Source organism: Tachysurus vachellii, chromosome 19 (genome assembly GCF_030014155.1).
Source record: "Tachysurus vachellii isolate PV-2020 chromosome 19, HZAU_Pvac_v1, whole genome shotgun sequence".
NCBI classification, from domain to species: domain Eukaryota; kingdom Metazoa; phylum Chordata; class Actinopteri; order Siluriformes; family Bagridae; genus Tachysurus; species Tachysurus vachellii.
In genome coordinates, this window is record NC_083478.1 from 8,085,755 (window position 1) to 8,092,381 (window position 6,627).

The window sequence follows — 6,627 nt, forward strand, 5'->3', positions numbered from 1 at the left end:
ATCTCTCCACTTTCAAAACATAATATATGATATTACATTAGATTCTATTCGATGTTATTTATAGCCCGACATGTTTTAGAGTTATTGATGTTTGGATTAAAATCGCTCGATGGAAATCCATATAATCAATCACTCATTCATCTTCAGGAAGCACTTCTTTCTGGTTAGAGTTGAGGTGGATCCAGAGTGTATCCCGCTGAGATGCCATTTCGTTGCAAAACATCACACACACATTCACACATTATTTTATACCTAGAATCCACCTACTAGCATGTTTGTGGGTGATGGATGCAAACTCACATGGATACTGACAGTAACCTGGGCTCAGGATCAGGTTTTTGAGGAGCATTTTGCTACAAATCATTGTCTTTAAACATTAAGAAAATGTGTCCTTTTATCACAAAATCATAATAAAATTAAATCATAATATGAAGCACCAGGTTATTACATTTTAAATCCCTATTTGTGCATAAGGGGTCAATCGTCATGATTTCTGTCACTCAGGCCATCCTGTTTTACTGTCAGTTTTCTTCATCATGGAGAGCATGTACATCTGGGGAGGAGAGAAACAGCAGGAAAAGGATGATGATAGAACGATGCACAAACTCCATAAACGCTGCCGTGTGTGCTCACAGTCGGCAGCGCGTCAATTTCCACCATTCCAAAGCTGTAATTTCACCAGCCGTCCATCTATTCTTGGAAAATAACAGGGTGTGGAAGTAAGGCTGATATATTTGTGGATAACATGATTTGTCCTGTGATTTCTATTTGTGTTGCTTGTCATCATTAATCTAAAGATGTCTGAAGCATGCAGTGTAAATTGCAATGACAGTTGTGTAAACATCTCATTGGAGCTTTCTGGACAGCTGTGTATTTATGTTCTTGCAGTCTCTTTTGGAGTCAAACAATTCCATCAAATAAAAGGTAGTGAAATGTAGCTGATCGTCAAGACAAATTTAGCATAAAAATTGAGTCTTTTAGCTCAATCAGCATAGCTAACAAGTAATGAAACCATACTCACCAGTTAGCTTCATGGAAATTATAAGACTGAAAAAAATTATTATGGTTGGCTTATCAATCTATCTATCTAGGGTTAGGGTTAGGGTCATAGATAGATAGATAGATAGATAGATAGATAGATAGATAGATAGATAGATAGATAGATAGATAGATAGATAGATAGATAGATAGATAGATAGATAGATAGATAGATAGATAGATAGATAGATAGATAGATAGATAGATAGATAGATAGACAGACAGACAGACAGACAGACAGACAGACAGACAGACAGACAGACAGACAGACAGACAGACAGATAGATAGATAGATAGATAGTATAATGAATAAGCTAGAATATCTAGCTTATTCATTATATGTTTATGCGTATATTGGTGAATTGATGATGATGCTTATTGTTGTATATGTAAAGAGTAAAACACAATAAGGCTTGCTGTCATGGGAAATTAATCAATAATGGTTGTGTAAAGCCAAAGGAAAAGTCAGACAGTTACAAAGTGCTGACACTGGAGACTCCTTCCAAAAATATTAAATAAATGATTCCTTACCAAAAAAAAAACACCAAACACATTATTTTAAAAAGTTTATGCAAACTGTTTGCCATGCATTGCCTGTGTAAGCTACAGAAATTATATATTACATGAAGTTCATTACTTGTATTAGATGAAGTTCATCTTGTAGCCAAAACTACTTTCAAAGCTGAGGTGATAAAAAGTTAATCACCATCTTCTGATCCATTAGAATGGAGAACTCAACAGTGTCTTGGAAATGCAATTTATTTTCGATACTGTAAATGAAATATTTATTATTTTTCACTTTCTAAAAATACTGTACTATGTAATTCAATTCAAATGTATTTGTATAACACTTTTAACAATGGACAAAGACATAAAAATAATACAAACAATTTAATATTATACAAAGATTCATATAATACAAAAATGTAAGATTAATATTAGACTTCAATTTAAATATATTTGTATGTGTGTTACCAATGAACAAGCCTGAGGTGACTGAGGCGACTGTGACAAGGAAAAGCTCCCTTAGATGGAAGAGGAAGAAACCTTGAGAGGAACCAGACTCAAAGGGAACCTCATCCTCATTTGGGTGGCACTGGAGGGTGTGATTATAAATAAAAGGCGGTTGTTGACCTCAAAGACCACATGTAGTTTGAATCTCAGCTTAGAATGTCGAATACTTCATGAAGCAGAGCTTCATGGAGCTGGTACATCTTCAGATGCCTCAGGATCCTCACAGGGTTGGCCTCATCTCAATGAAGGTTCAAAATCTTTATGACACGGAACACAACTGGAGTTGGTACAATCAAACTATGTACTGAACACATAATGACTCCAACATTAAAAAAAACACCTTTGGACCTAGAATGTGATTAGTAAATTGCAAACCAAAATAATCTAAGTTTCTGCTGATATAAAAATGCTTTACAATTTAGTTAGATATTAGGAAGCCTTAGAGAGTGATATGAACTGGTAGCCAGCCAATTACACAAATCAAATCCCAGTGCTTTTAAACCAGAGCTTTGCTCACCCACTCTACCTCATTCTCTACTCTCTATCTTTCCAAGGTAGCATATGCATACAACCCACATGAAGCTCACTACACCTGACCTTATTTGACAAATATTGCCTCTCATAAATTTCACATTTGTAGATGGAAGCTAACTAGTTGAAATTGAATACATTTTTGAGTATAAAAACAAAATAAATACACAGCCACACAGGTGAAGTTTATAATAGAGGTATAAGACAATGCTAATATCAGTATCAGTGTATTTCGTGTCTGTATATGTATTCAGGTTGCATGTATATGTATTCAGCTGGATATGTAAGTGGATGTGGATTCACTTTAATTTTGTTTGTTGGTTTGTTGGTTTGTTTGTTTGTTTGTTCGTTTTGGGGGTTTGGGCGTAGAAATGCCAAAACTTTAAGCATGTGGTGTGTATTCTGGCTTTGACTGTTCTTCAACCTCAGATACATCACTTGAGTTTGAGTTCAAAATTGGTCTCAACTAGAGATGTGCATGTGAGTGATTTTTTAATCTCACTCACACAGTTCTTATTTTCCTTCATAGTTTGCAGCAATATGGAATTTTAGCTCTATTTTCAAAAATAAAAAAGAAACCAAATTGAAAACTGTGACCTGACTAGCCAGTTATTAACAATGGATAAAGTAAAGCTGGAGAATGTATTACAACTATGTTAATAAATATGGTCTTCATTTGTCCCACAAGCTTCATATCTGAGCACTGTCTTGCCCCTACATGAAATTACAAACTTCTCAATATTTTTATTGCGTCCCATGGAATAATAATTGGAAACCTCTATTTGTGTCTTTATTCATATCTATTTACAATATGCTGTGTGTTCAATACAAATAATGTATTTATATTTGATTACATTCCAAATACATACATAAATACATAAAATATCATAATTTTCTCTACTAACGAACAGCTTTTTTTTTTATAACTATACACTTAAAAAAGTTAGAATATTCGAAGAAAGTAAAGAAGTTGCTGAACTGGAGTTGCTTATCAATTTAATTCTCAATAAGACTCCACAAATAAACTTGTGTTTATGGCTCCACTGTTCATTAATAATATGTTCAGGTAATGTGAAAATGAGTATTAAGCATTTTTACATGAAACACACAACAAAAATTATAGCTTCATACCTTTCCTTTTTTTTTTTGAATGAAAGAATGAAACCAACACTATAGCCCTCCCTGGCTTTTCTTTCATTTCCTTTCAGAGCAATAAGAATTTTTGCACCTTGCAGTCCTGACCTTCTGAGAACAAGTAGCAGACCTTCAACCAACACCATCTTTCATTCTTTTATTATTTTTAACCTTTGAGTGAGAAAATCATGTCTTCATATTACATTACCATCCATCAACTGCTTCTTGCCTATTCATTTTTCATTGAGCATGACACAATATCTCAGAGCCTAAGTATTACATTATAGCTGGAGCTCAGAGAGGAAATTTTCACCATCTTGACATCTGCTTTTGTGCATCTCAGTGACCCAGTAAATCTTAAGTAATGCTTTGAAAGAGAGATAAAAAGCAGCTGATAGTGATGCAAAAATACTAGTGAAGATCTCACAGCTGACAGTTATCATGTGCAAATCACTAAAATTAGAAAAAAATAAAATAAGGTTAGATTTATGTATAACAAATATAAAACCAGTAAGATAAGACTTATTATTTCTAGACATTCTTACTATTTTTCAAACGGGATTTATTGTCTTGTTATATTGTTGATATAATGTATGCATATTAGTTAAGTGTGTCTAATAGTTTTGGCTTGGCATGTCGTGGCCTGTTTCACTCCAATCATGTGTTTGCCCCATTACTCACTTACATGAGAGAGAACAGAGGTTGCTGATGGTTTAAGGCAGACGTTGCTCTGTTTTGTAGCTTATGTTTTGAACCTGGTCTTAGCCTGTGTGTGCTGTATGTTATCTTCTCCATACTTTTCCTCTGAGACAAGACAATACATAGTAAATTGCTGCATTCCAGCACATGGTGAGAAATAGAGAGATAGCTTTATCTTATGTTTACCTAGAGGTGAAAGGTTTCCTGTAACCTATCAGCACTGTAAACAATCAAGCAAACACAGCCCATCTGAGCACACTATGGGCTCCACCGTGGTCACTGAATGTGGTCTCCAGATTTTCTACATTGCAAGTTAAAACTGTATGTGTTTAGTTTCTGCTAAAACCTATAAAGCCACACACTTACACTTTACCACCCACTTAAACACACACTCTGCACACCTGCATTACATTACTGGTAAACCTTTACTTTAACTGCTGTCACAGAGTTGCTGTGATGTTGTCTGTAAGTTTCTTTTATGTTTTTTCAACATTTGATATTTCATCATTAGGGTGACATTTTGAAACATGTAAATATCACAATGTGTAAGTTCACATATAATTGTGAATCTATTCAATGTGTCATGCTTAAAACATCCTTTTCCATTCATTACATAAAGAATGATGCTACAGTTTCACGCTACATTCTGATCCCCACATTACCATCACTGTATTATCATCTACTGTAGCACAACACGTACACCTACATCGTACAGCGAACACACAAATGTAGTTTAGGAGTGAGTGTGGATTCCTCAGACACAGTAAAATGGATTCCTCAGACACAGTAGGAATCATAATAATAATAGGAAGAATCTTTTGTGGTAATAAGTATAAGAAAACAATGATAAATATTCGCCATGTTGTTGCACCATGAGTTGCATCATGGTCATTCCATCACCACAAACTCCTATCATCCTCAGATTCCCCTGGCTTTGTAGACACAACCCCAGTGGCCGCATTTTGGACTGGGGAACCACTTGCCACCCCAGCTGTCTGAAACCTGCATCACTGACATGGCCGCCGGCAGAGGCTGGTACCGCTATCACTCTCCAACCTGACCCACCTGTGTATCACAACCTCAGACCTATATTCAGCAAGGCCAAAGCCTCCTCTCTACCCCCACATCATCCCTATGACTCTGGTATCGACCTCCTTCCAGGAACCATGCCCCTCACCATCTCACTAAGCACAAGACGGTGGTTATGACCACCTACATCCAAGAGGCCCTGGCAGCTGGCATTGTCCATGCATCATCATCAGAGAGGGATTTTTCTTTGTCGAGAAAAATGATAAATCTCTCTGTCTTTGCATTGATTATTAGGGTCTTAACAGCATTACAGTCAAGACCCATTATCCACTGCCACTGATGCCTTTGAGCTTCTCCAGGGTGCTCTAAACTAAAATCGACCTGTGGAATGCGTACCACCTAATCCGCATCCAAGAGAGGGATAAGTGGAAGACAGCGTCCAATTTCCCCATTGGACACCACAAGTACCTGGTAATGCTGTTCATACCCTTTTAATAACTTGTGTATTGACCTCTGACAAGAAGAGGAAACTAATCATGGTATTATCTGCCCCCTGATAAGAGTCTTCCAGTGCCTACAATACTTTCACTCTCCTAACCTTATGCGTTCCACAATAAGAGCACACACAAGGCAGGAGTAAAATGACAATCCATAGCAGCAGGAGGCAACATTATCACCGTTCTCCTGCTTATCTCTCTGCCTCAAACCAATAATAGAAGAAAGAAGTTACAGATAATGTCTCCACCCTGTATACTCCCTGTGGTTGCACTCTGCTCGCTGCAGTGTATCGATGAGTCGTGTGCTGTAATGCAAATTATCTGATGGCATTTCCATGTTTGCTGAGTAATATATTCAGAATCCTTTTTATCCTGAGTCAGAGTCTGCAAGGAGCATACGCTCATTTCTCAAGGTGTCAAAGGAAAGTCAGTGTATGCGGGATGGCCATGATTTAGAGATCAGCCAGGTTTTATGGAAGGTGATTCATACTCTGAGCACTCGGGCAGACAGCACACGCACACACTCAATTAGGAAATGAGTCCACTGGGGCTGCTCCCACAGCATCATAAATTAGCTTGAATCAAATTGCCTTTGCAGGCTAATCTGCTTATTAGAGGCTAACGATTATAATAGAAAAAATAATAATACAAGTGCCATTTTATCAAAATTGAACCATAAGCACAA